The sequence below is a fragment of the Balaenoptera borealis genome (assembly GCF_965194805.1).
Source record: "Balaenoptera borealis genome assembly, chromosome: 3".
NCBI lineage: Eukaryota > Metazoa > Chordata > Mammalia > Artiodactyla > Balaenopteridae > Balaenoptera > Balaenoptera borealis.
This window is the reverse complement of record NC_138866.1, coordinates 92,654,130-92,667,664: the sequence shown is the minus strand read 5'-3', so window position 1 is coordinate 92,667,664 and position 13,535 is coordinate 92,654,130. Positions and strand designations below refer to the sequence as shown.

At 39.2% G+C, this 13,535-nt stretch overlaps 1 protein-coding gene across 2 annotated transcripts in view; it reads left to right on the top strand.

Moving 5' to 3' along the window:
* Positions 1-13,535, top strand: part of ATP8B4 (ATPase phospholipid transporting 8B4 (putative)) — a 324,241-nt gene that overhangs the window by 59,743 nt on the left and 250,963 nt on the right. The gene's annotated exons all lie outside the window — the stretch shown is intronic.

Genomic DNA, 13,535 nt, shown 5'->3' with positions numbered 1-13,535 from the left:
ATCTTATTTAAAAAATCATACCACCTTAATTTTAGTATAGTAGTGGATTTATATTATTTTTAGTTTACTTTTAATTCCTGAAATTTTAATAGTTGAGCAGGAAACTCTTCTATTCCTAAATCTGGGTCCCTATCAGGGCTTAACTTATAAAGAAATGTCTTCCTTCGTGCATTCTCTGGTTTCCTTTCTGTTCTTTTTGTGAGTTAGTTGAGTAATAACTAAAACTCAACTGTGAGTCTTTTCATCGAGGATGGAAAGTTCCACATAGGAAATGGCACCATCAGTAATGGGTCAGTCGTTGGTGTTGACCAATGTAAGGAAACTTACTTCCTTACACAAAAGGTTAACCAACCAACAGGAAGTATTGGTGGGGAGCTTGGGGGAGGAGAAGTTGAGTTACGTTCTTGTGGTGAACTTCAGCTCAACACACCACAGAAAGTACCAGGCAGTAAATGAAACTACAAGAGGTTAGAAAACTCTCTCTCTCTTTTTTTTTTTTTGATATTAAAGACAGTGAAGGTATGTATGATTTCAAGGTTTGGTGAACTCATTTCTGAATAGGAAGTGAGTAGGTTTCAATCACTGAAATGAAAAGGACATGGGTGGGGCAGGAACATTTTTAGTGCCCCTCTCTCACCAGCCGAACCTTGTCATGGAGCAGTGGTTTTCAAACAATTCCCTGGGGTGCAGGAAGAAAATACTAAAACTTCTATTTATCCTTATTGAGTTCATTCTTTAAAACTGTATATTTCTTGTGCTGTTTTATGGCTTGTTGAAAGGATATGCTAAAGAGAAGAGGAGAAAGCAGGGGGTTGTAACAGGATGGGAAGAACTGGAGATGTGGAGAAGCTCAGAACCTGGAGGTCACCCTTCTCTTCTGATTTAGGAAATGTGCTAGCCATTTGGGAAGATTCTGGAGAGATAGCAGGAAGGACATTGACCTTTGCCAGACAATGACTGTGTGACAGGTGCTGGGTTATGTGTTATTTATTCCTGTTCTATCACTGTACGTGCAATTTGCACATGCACTTATACTTTATATTCATTTATTATCCATTTAGTGAATATCTCATTTGATCTTCACAAACAGCTTAAGAAGGTTTTAAGTTTCTTAATTTTAGAACCAGGAAGCTAGAGTTTAAGGCAGTTAAGTAGTTGCACAACATTATATGGTTCATACCTCAGCATTTCCCACGTTTTACTCTGTGGGTTTACAGCATAGATTCCAGGGTTCCTCTCAAAGAGATGCTTCTTCAGTAGGTTCAAGGTGGCTTCTAGTCTGCTCACTGCAGGGGGATGTTTATAGAATCGGGGTATAATGTGTTTTGATTGTCTTTCCTTTTTTATTGTATGTGTCCAATCGTAATTTTAGGCCAGAGATACTTCTCTGTCATTCAGGCTGACACCAAGTCTTGGTTTGATACTTCAGTCAGCTGAATCTTCCTACGCAGGCATTAAAAAGTGAGAAAGCAAAAAACAAAAAAGCCTAAAACTCTTGTAATGGCTAAATTCCAGAGAATTGATTAAATCTTAGTTAGTACATTTCATTATGATTAGATTTTAATCAACATAGAGTGACTAACTCTCCTGTTTGGTGGTCTCTTTCTCAATAGCAGAGCCTGTTGTTTTCCCTTTCCTGGTAGAATCTTCTCATCTGCATGTCTGACTCCTCCCAGCACACGATAAGAGTCTCGAGCAAAAATCGCATTTTGTTCATCTTTCTATGTTTCACAAATTGCCTAACAGAGTACCTGCGTTTGTTGAATGAAAATATGTTTGTTAAATCCATTTCTTCCAACTATAGATTTCAAACTATGGGTATGGCGTTCTGCTTGCTATATAGGTGATTAACCTGTTTACTTAAAACAGTAATTCTGGGCTTCCCTGGTGGCGCAGTGGTTAAGAATCCGCCTGGGGGAGGAGCTTCAAGATGGCAGAAGAGTAAGACACGGAGATCACCTTCCTCCCCACAAATACATCAGAAATACATCTACATGTGGAACAACTTCTACAGAACACGTACTGAACGCTGGCAGAAGACCTCAGACCTCCCAAAAGGCAAGAAACTCCCCACGTACCTGGGTAGGGCAAAAGAAAAAAGAAAAAACAGAGACAAAGAATAGGGACGGGACCTGCACCAGTGGGAGGGAGCTGTGAAGGAGGAAAGGTTTCCATACACTAGGAACCCCCTTCATGGGCGGAGACTGCGGGGGGCGGAGAGGGGAGCTTCGGAGCCACGGAGGAGAGCGCAGCCACAGGGGTGCGGAGGGCAAAGCGGAGAGATTCCTGCACAGAGGATCGGTGCCGAGCAGCACTCACCAGCCCGAGAGGCGTGTCTGCTCACCTGCCAGGACAGGCGGGGGCTGGGAGCTGAGGGCTGGGACTTTGGTCGGATCCCAGGGAGAGGACTGGGGTTGGCTGCGTGAACACAGCCTGAGAGGGCTAGTGCGCCACAGCTAGCCGGGAGGGAGTCCGGGAAAAGGTCTGGAGCTGCCGAAGAGGCAAGAGACTTTTTCTTGCCTCTTTGTTTCGTGGTGCGCGAGGAGAGGGGATTAAGAGCGCTGCTTAAAGAAGCTCCAGAGATGGGCGCGAGCCGCAGCTATCAGCGGTTCCAGAGACGGGCATGAGACGCTAAGGCTGCTGCTGCCGCCACCAAGAAGCCTGTGAACACACAGAGGTCACTATCCACACCTCCCCTCCTGGGAGACTGTGCAGCCCGCCACTGCCAAGGTCCCGTGATCCAGGGACAACTTCCCTGGGAGAACGCATGGCGCCCCTCAGGCTGGTGCAATGTCGCGCTGGCCTCTGCCACCGCAGGCTCGCCCCGCATCCGTATCCCTCCCTCCCCCCAGCCTGAGTGAGCCAGAGCCCCCGAAGCAGCTGCTCCTTTAACCACATCCTGTCTGAGCGAAGAACAGACGCCCTCAGGCGACCTACACGCAGAGGCGGGTCCAAATCCAAAACTTAACCCCGGGAGCTGTGCGAACAAAGAAGAGAAAGGGAAATCTCTCCCAGCAGCCTCAGAAGCAGCGGATTAAATCTCCACAATCAACTTGATGTACCTGCATCTGTGGAATATCTGAATAGACAACAAGTCATCTGAAATTGAGGAGGTGGACTTTGGGAACAACGATATATATATATTTTTTCCCTTTTTCTCTTCTTTTGACTGTGTATTTGTATGCTTCTGTGTGTGATTTTGTCTGTATAGCTTTGCTTTTACCATTTGTCCTAGGGTTCTGTCTGTCCACTTTTTTTTTTTATTACTTAATTTTTTTTTCTTAATAATTATTTTTTATTTTAATACCTTTATTTTATTTTATTTTATTTTATTTTATTTTATTTTATTTTATTTTATTTTATTTTATTTTATTTTATTTTATTTTATTTTATTTTATCTTCTTCTTTCTTTCTTTTTTTCCCTCCCTTTTATTCTGAGCCGTGTGGAGGACAGGTTCTTAGTGCTCCAGCCAGGCATCAGGGCTGTGCCACTGAGGTGGGAGAGCCAAGTTCAGGACACTGGTCCACAAGAGACCTCCCAGCTCCACGTAATATCAAATGGTGAAAATCTCCCAGAGATCTCCATCTCAACACCAAGACCCAGCTTCACTCAATGACCAGCAAGCTACAGTGCAGGACACCCTATTCCAAACAACTAGCAAGATAGGAACACAACCCCATCCATTAGCACAGAGGCTACCTAAAATCATAATAAGGCCACAGACACCCCAAAACACACCACCAGACGTGGACCTGCCCATCAGAAGGACAAGATCCAGCCTCATCCACCAGAACACAGGCACTAGTCCCCTCACCAGGAAGCCTACACAACCCACTGAACCAATCTTAGCCACTGGGAACAGACACCCCAAACAACAGAAACTATGAATGTGCAGCCTGCGAAAAGGAGACCCCAAACACAGTAAGTTAAGCAAAATGAGAAAACAGAGGAACACACAGCAGATGAAGGAGCAAGGCAAAACCCCACCAGACCTAACAAATGAAGAGGAAATAGCCAGTGTACCTGAAAAAGAGTTCAGAATAATGATAGTAAAGATGATCAAAATCTTGGAAACAGAATAAAGAAAATACAAGAAGCGTTTAACAAGGACCTAGAAGAACTAAAGCGCAAACAAACAGAGATGAACAACACAATAAATGAAATTAAAAATTCTCTAGAAAGGATCAATAGCAGAATAACTGAGGCAGAAGAACGGATAAGTGACCTGGAAGATAAAATACTGGAAATAACTACTGCAGAGCAGAATAAAGAAAAAAGAATGAAAAGAATTGAGGACAGTCTCAGAGACCTCTGGGACAACATTAAATGCACCAACATTCGAATTATAAGGGTCCCAGATGAAGAAGAGAAAAAGAAAGGGACTGAGAAAATATTTGAAGAGATTGTAGTTGAAAGCTTTCCTAATATAGGAAAGGAAATAGTTAATCAAGTCCAGGAGGCACAGAGAGTCCCATACAGGATAAATCCAAGGAGAAGCACACCAAGACACATATTAATCAAACTATCAAAAATTAAATACAAAGAACAAATATTAAAAGCAGCAAGGGAAAAACAACAAGTAACGCATAAATGAATCCCCATAAGGTTAACAGCTGATCTTTCAGTAGAAACTCTGTGACCCAGAAGGGAGTGGCAGGACATATTTAAAGTGATGAAAGAGAAAAACCTACAACCAAGATTACCCTACCCAGCAAGGATCTCATTCAGATTTGATGGAGAAATTAAAAGCTTTACAGACAAGCAAAAGCTAAGAGAATTCAACACCACCAAACCAGCTTTACAACAAATGCTAAAGGAACTTCTCTAGGCAGGAAACACAAGAGAAGGGAAAGACCTACAATAATAAACACAAAACAATTAAGAAAATGGTAATAGGGACATACACATCGATAATTACCTTACATGTAAATGGATTAAATGCTCCAACCAAAAGACATAGACTGGTTGAATGGATACAAAAACAAGACCCGTATATATGCTGTCTACAAGAGACCCACTTCAGACCTACGGACACATACAGACTGAAAGGGGATAGAAAAAGATATTCCATGCAAATGGAAATCAAAACAAACTTGGAGTAACAGTTCTCATATCAGACAAAATAGACTTTAAAACAAAGACTATTACAGGAGACAAAGAAGGACACTACATAATGATCAAGGGATCAATCCAAGAAGAAGATATAACAATTGTAAATATTTATGCACCCAACATAGGAGCACCTCAATAGATAAGGCAAATACTAACAGCCATAAAAGGGGAAATCAACAGTAACACAATCATAGTAGGGGACTTTAACACCCCACTTTCATCAATGGACAGATCATCCAAAATGAAAATAAATAAGGAAACACAAGCTTTAAATGATACATTAAACAAGATGGATTTAATTGATATTTATATGACATTCCATCCAAAAACAACAGAATACACATTCTTCTCAAGTGCTCATGGAACATTCTCCAGGATAGATCATATCTTGGGTCACAAATCAAGCCTTGGTAAGTTTAAGAAAATTGAAATCGTATCAAGTATCTTTCCCGACCACAAGGCTATGAGACTAGATATCAATTATAGGAAAAAATCTGTAAAAAATACAAACACATGGAGGCTAAACAACACACTACTTAATAACCAAGAGATCACTGAAGAAATCAAAGAGGAAATCCAAAAATACCTAGAAACAAATGACAATGAAAACACAACGACCCAAAACCTATGGGATTCAGCAAAAGCAGTTCTTTGAGGGAAGTTTGTAGCTATACAAGCCTACCTTAAGAAACAAGAAACATCTCACATAAACAGCCTAACCTTACACCTAAAGCAATTAGAGAAAGAAGAACAAAAAACCCCCAAAGTTAGCAGAAGGAAAGGAATCATAAAGATCAGATCAGAAATAAATGAGAAAGAAATGAAGGAAATCATAGCAAAGATCAATAAAACTGAAAGCTGGTTCTTTGAGAAGATAAACAAAATTGATAAACCATTAGCCAGAATCATCAAGAAAAAAAGGGAGACGACTCAAATCAATAGAATTAGAAATGAAAAAGGAGACGTTACATCTGACACTGCAGAAATGCAAAGGATCATGAGAGATTACTACAAGCAACTATATGCCAATAAAATGGACAACCTGGAAGAAATGGACAAATTCTTAGAAATGCACAACCTTCTGAGACTGAACCAGGAAGAAATAGAAAATATGAACAGACCAGTCACAAGCACTGAAATTGAAACTGTGATTAAAAATCTTCCAACAAACAAAAGCCCAGGACCAGATGGCTTCACAGGCGAATTCTATCAAACATTTAGAGAAGAGCTAACACCTATCCTTCTCAAACTCTTCCAAGATATAGCAGAGGGAGGAACACTCCCAAACTCATTCTACAAGGCCACCATCACCCTGATACCAAAACCAGACAAAGATGTCACAAAGAAAGAAAACTACAGGCCAATATCACTGATGAACATAGATGCAGACATCCTCAGCAAAATACTAGCAAACAGAATCCAACAGCATATTAAAAGTATCATACACTATGATCAAGTGGGGTTTATCCCAGGAATGCAAGGATTCTTGAATATACGCAAATCAATCAATGTGATACACCATATTAACAAATTGAAGGATAAAAACCATATGATCTTCTCAATAGATGCAGAAAAAGCTTTCAACAAAATTTAACACCCATTTATGATAAAAACCCTCCAGAAAGTAGGCATAGAGGGAACTTTCCTCAACATAATAAAGGCCATATGTGACAAACCCACAGCCAACATCGTCCTCAATGGTGAAAAACTGAAACCATTTCCACTAAGATCAGGAACAAGACAAGGTTGCCCGCTCTCACCACTATTATTCAACATAGTTTTGGAAGTGTTAGCCACAGCAATCAGAGAAGACAAAGAAATAAAAGGAATCCAAATCGGAAAAGAAGAAGTAAAGCTGTCACTGTTTGCAGATGACATGATACTATACATAGAGAATCCTAAAGATGCTACCAGAAAACTACTAGAGCTAATCAATGAATTTGGTAAAGTAGGAGGATACAAAATTAATGCACAGAAATCTCTTGTATTCCTATACACTAATGATGAAAAATCTGAAAGTGAAATTAAGAAAACACTCCCATTTATCATTGCAACAAAAAGAATAAAATATATAGGAATAAACCTACCTAAGGAGACAAAAGACCTGTATGCAGAAAATTTTAAGACACTGATGAGAGAAATTAAAGATGATACAAATAGATGGAGAGATATACCATGTTCTTCAATTGGAAGAATCAACATTGTGAAAATGACTCTACTACCCAAAGCAATATACAGATTCAGTGCAATCCTTATCAAACTACCACTGGCATTTTTCACAGAACTAGAACAAAAAATTTCACAATTTGTATGGAAACACAAAAGACCCCAAATAGCCAAAGCAATCTTGAGAAAGAATAACAGAGCTGAAGGAATCAGGCTCCCAGATTTCAGACTATACTACAAAGCTCCACTAATCAAGACAGTATGGTACTGGCACAAAAACTGAAATATAGATCAATGGAACAGGATAGAAAGCCCAGAGGTAAACCCATGCACATATGGTTACCTTATCTTTGATAAAGGAGGCAAGAATATACAGTGGAGAAAAGACGGCCTCTTCAATAAGTGGTGCTGGGAAAACTGGGCAGCTACATGTAAAAGAATGAAATTAGAACACTCCCTAACACCATACACAAAAATAAACTCCAAATGGATTAAAGACCTAAATGTAAGGCCAGACACCATCAAACTCTTAGAGGAAAACATAGGCAGAACACTCTATTACATAAATTACAGCGAGATCCTTCTTGACCCACCTCCTAGAGAAATGGAAATAAAAACAAAAATAAACAAATGGGACCTAATGAAACTTAAAAACTTTTGCACAGCAAAGGAAACCATAAACAAGACGAAAAGACAACCCTCAGAATGGGAGAAAATATTTGCAAATGAAGCAACTGACAAAGGATTAATCTCCAAAACATACAAGCAACTCATGCAGCTCAGTATCAAAAAAAAAAACAACCCACTCCAAATATGGGCAGAAGACCTAAATAGACATTTCTCCAAAGCAGATATACAGCTTGCCAGCAAACATATGAAAGAATGCTCAACATCATTAATTGTTAGAGAAATGCAAATCAAAACTAGAATGAGATATCCTCTCACACCAGACAGAATGGCCATCATCAAAAAATCTACAAACAATAAATGCTGGAGAGGGTGTGGAGAAAAGGGAACCCTCTTGCACTGTTGGTGGGCATGTAAATTGATACAGCCACTATGGAGAAAGTATGGAGGTTCCTTAAAAACCTAAAAATAGAAGTACCGTATGACTCAGCAATCCCACTACTGGACATATACCGTGAGAAAACCATAATTCAAAAAGAGGCATGTACCAAAATGTTCATTACAGCTCTATTTACAATAGCCAAGACATGGAAGCAACCTAAATGTCCATCAACAGATGAATGGATAAAGAAGATGTGGTACATATATACAATGGAATATTACTCAGCCATAAAAAGGAATGAAACTTTGTTATTTGTAGTGAGGTGGATGGACCTAGAGACTGTCATACACAGTGAAGTAAGTCAGAAAGAGAAAAACAAATACTGTATGCTAACACATATATATGGAATCTAAAAAAAAAAAAAAAAAAAAAAAGATCAGAAGAACCTAAGGGCAAGACCAGAATAAAGATGCAGACCTACTAGAGAATGGACTTGAGGATACGGGGAGGGGGAAGGGTAAGCTGGGACAAAGTGAGAGAGTGGCATGGACATATATACACTACCAAAAGTAAAATACATAGCTAGTGGGAAGCAGCCACACAGCACAGGGAGATCAGCTCGATGCTTTGTGACCACCTAGAGGGGTGGGATAGAGAGGGTGGGAGGGAGGGAGATGCAAGAGGGAAGATATGGGGACCTATGTATGTAAAGCAATTATACTCCAATTAAGATGTTAAAAAAAAAAAAAGAATCCGCCTGCCAATGCAGGGACATGGGTTCGAGCCCTGGTCCAGGAAGATCCCACATGCCACAGAGCAACTAAGCCCGTGCGCCACAACTACTGAGCTCACGTGCCACAGCTAGTGAAGCCCATGCACCTAGAGCCCGTGCTCCGCACCAAGAGAAGCCACTGCAATGAGAAGCCCGCACACCGCAATGAAGAGTAGCCCCTGCTTGAGGCAACTAAAGAAAGCCCGTGTGCAGCAACAAAAACTTAATGCAGCCAAAAATAAATAAATAAAAATTTTAAAAACTCAGTAATTCTTTAGTTTTCTTAGCTGTCTTGGTAGTGAAGCTAGACATATTCACAGGTTCTAAGAAATATGCTATTTATTCTGTTCAGAAAAGCTGTGTGGATTTAGGTTCTTTTTTTTTTTTTTGGTCTAGTAATGGATTTGTATCGGATTGTGTTTATTTATTTATTTATTTTTAATCAGTCATCAATTTTATACACATCAGTGTATACATGTCAATCCCAATCGCCCATTTCAGCACACCACCATCCCCACCCCACTGCAGTTTTCCCCCCTTGGTGTCCATATGTCTGTGCTCTACATCTGTGTCTCAACTTCTGCCCTGCAAACTGGTTCATCTGTACCATTTTTCTAGGTTCCACATACATGCATTAATATACGATATTTGTTTTTCTCTTTCTGACTTACTTCACTCTGTATGACAGTCTCTAGATCCACCCACGTCTCAACAAATGACTCAATTTTGTTCCTTTTTGTGGCTGAGTAATATTCCATTGTATATATGTACCACATCTTCTTTATCCATTCATCTGTTGATGGGCATTTAGGTTGCTTCCATGACCTGGCTATTGTAAATAGTGCTACAATGAACATTGGGGGGGCATGTGTCTTTTTGAATTACAGTTTTTTCTGGGTATATGCCCAGTAGTGGGATTGCTGGATCATATGGTAATTCTATTTTTAGTTTTTTTTTTTAATATATTTATAAAAACCTAATTATTGTCAGTTTTTTTTTATTTAAACATCTTTATTGAAGTATAATTGCTTTACAGTGGTGTGTTAGTTTCTGCTTTATAACAAAGTGAATCAGTTATACATATACATATGTTCCCGTATCTCTTCCCTCTTGCATCTCCCTCCCTCCTACCCTCCCTATCCCACCCCTCTAGGTGGTCACAAAGCACCGAGCTGATCTCCCTGTGCTATGCGGCTGCTTCCCACTAGCTATCTATTTTACGTTTGATAGCGTATATATGTGCATGCCACTCTCTCACTTTTTCACAGCTTACCCTTCCCCCTCCCCATATCCTCAAGTCCATTCTCTAGTAGGTCTGTGTCTTTTTTCCCGTCTTGCCCCTAGGTTCTTCATGACCTTTTTTTTTTTTTTTTCTTAGATTCCATATATATGTGTTAGCATACGGTATTTCTTTTAAGGAACCTCCATATTGTTCTCCATAGTGGCTGTATCAATTTACATTCCCACCAACAGTGCAAGAGGGTTCCCTTTTCTCCACACCCTCTCCAGCATTTGTTGTTTGTAGATTTACTGATGATGCCCATTCTAACTTGTGTGAGGTGATACCTCACTATAGTTTTGATTTGCATTTCTCTAATAATTAGTGATGTTGAGCATCTTTTCATGTGCTTCTTGGCCATTTGTATGTCTTCTTTGGAGAAATGTCTATTTAGGTCTTCTGCCCACTTTTGGATTGGGTTGTTTGTTTCTTTAATATTGAGCTGCATGAGCTGTTTATATATTTTGGAGATTAATCCTTTGTCCGTTGATTCATTTGCAAATATTTTCTCCCATTCTGAGGGTTGTCTTTTCGTCTGGTTTATGGTTTCCTTTGCTGTGCAAAAGGTTTGAAGTTTCATTAGGTCCCATTTGTTTATATTTCCATTACTATAGGAGGTTGATCAAAAAAGATCTTGCTGTGATTTATGTCAAAGAGTGTTCTTCCTATGTTTTCCTCTAAGAGTTTTATAATATCCGGTCTTACATTTAGGTCTTTAATACATTTTGAGTTTATTTTTGTGTATGGTGTTAGGGAGTATTCTAATTTCATTCTTTTACATGTAGCTGTCCAGTTTTCCCAGCACCACTTATTGAAGAGACTGTCTTTTCTCCATTGTATATCTTTGCCTCCTTTGTCATAGATTAGTTGACCATAGGTGCGTGGGTTTATCTCTGGACTTTCTATCTTGTTCCATTGATCTATGTTTCTGTTTTTGTGCCAGAACCATATTGTCTTGATTACTGTAGCTTTGTAGTATAGTCTGAAGTCAAGGAGTCTGATTCCTCCAGCTCCGTTTTTTTCCCTCAAGACTTCTTTGGCTATTTGGGGTCTTTTGTGTCTCCATACAAATTTTAAGATGATTTGTTCTAGTTCTGTAAAAAATGCCATTGGTAATTTGATAGGGATTGCATTGAATCTGTAGATTGCTTTGGGTAGTATAGTCATTTTCACAATATTGATTCTTCCAATCTAAGAACATGGTATATCTCTCCATCTGTTGGTGATTTAGATTCTTAAGTATAAAAATTTCCATCTCCTCCTTGTGATGAAATATGTGTGAAGTTGTAGGACCAGGTAAGAGGGTGAATAAGTTAGGAAAAACTTTTCTCTCAAATGCTCAGATATAATGCTCTCAAAATTCCTTTAACATAATTCACTGGATTGTTGTGAGGACAAATTGAGGTGTTCATTGAGAAAGCTGTTTGGAAACTCTAGATTATAGACATGTAGGACATTTGTGAAAAGTAAGGTTTTAAAGCAAAATAAGGCCTTTTAAAAACACAGAACTTTTGGTGTTCTGACAATATACGTGCTGCCTAATGAAGATTAAAGTTTAAGTCCTGTTCAGGTAATATTATCTAGTGGGAATAACATAACATTTACCATTTTAACCATTTTAAGTATATGGTTCACTGGCATTCAGTGCATTCAGAATCTGTGTATTCAGATAGCAGAATCACTGCTATCCATCTCCAGAATTTTTTCATCATCCCAATCTGAAACTCTATACCCAATAAAGAATACTTCCCGTTTTCTCCTTCCCCCAGTCCCTGGTAACCTCTATTTTTTTTTTTTTTTTGACCTACTCTAGGTACATCCTATAAGTGGAATCATACAATATTTGTCCTTTTGTATCTGGCTTATTTCACTTAGCATATGTTTTCAAGGTTCATGCATGTTGTAGCATGTATCAGAATTTCATTCCTTTTTAAGGATGAATATTATTCCATTGTATGTATATACCACATTTTGCTTATCTGTTTATCTGTTGATGGACATTTGGGTTGTTTCTATCTTTTGGCTATTGTGAATAATGCTGGTATGAACATCAGTGCACAAGTATCTGTTTGAAACCCTGTCATCAATTCTTTTGGTTATGTCCCTAGGAGAGGAAAAAAGCAGAACTTTTAAACCTTTATTTTTGCCTGTGACTTTGAGCAGAGATATACTTTTCTTTTGGGTTATCCAGAGCAAGTGCAGATCCTATGTTCATGCCCTGAAGAATGAGCAGCTGCTTTCTTCACCTTTGATGTGCTATAGGCCTCTATCCTTTCCCCTAGCCTCCTCCTCCTCCCCTGAATTTGATGCTTCAAGATGTAGCTACAAAGGGTTCTGATATCTCACTCTAAGATATCACCTGTGATGAAGTCTATTTAAATTAGGCCTGTCACCTGGTACTACTTTGGGGACTGACAAGGTGAGCTGAGAGAAATTAAGTTGAGGGCACAATATAAAGGGAAATTTAATAGAAATGGAAAGTGTCATAAAGAGAATTATACTTGAAAGTTCAACTTTAATTCAATTGTGAATGAATTACTATCTGCTGGTCACTGTTAAAATACAACAGAGAATGAGACAAGAGCTCACATTCTAGAGGAGGATGCATACATATTTAGTAAGCAGCAAAGAGCTACCAAATATATTATTACTACTCATTTGTTTGTTCAACATTCATCAAGCACTTACTAAGCACAGTTCTAGGCCCTGGGTATATACATCAGTGAACAAGACAAAGTCCTTGCTCTCCTGAAGCTGACCTTCTGGAGGGGGAAACTGGACAAGAAACAAGAAAATACACAGTATTATGCCTGTGTATTTTTCCTATGGAGAAAAATAAAGGAAGATAAGGGATAGGGAGTGATAGGGGTGTGTGTATTGTTTTGGGTGGGCTGACCAGGGCAGGCCTCTCGGAGTGGGTGACTTTAAGCACAGATCAGAATGAAATGAGGAAGAGAGTCAAGGGGAAATGTGGGTGACAAGGGAGCCTGGCAGAGGAATAGTGGTGACTGCTGTAATCTTATATTCCGGAGATGGATAAAGAGCTTTGGGACTTAAATTGATGGGACAAATAAATCTGATGCTCTGTGATTGTAAGTACATAATCCTATGACACTGTAAAATTATTTTTTATGCTTAGTAATCCAAAGAAAGCCAACTCTAGTCTTGAAATTTCAGGAAGGATGACAAGAATGTC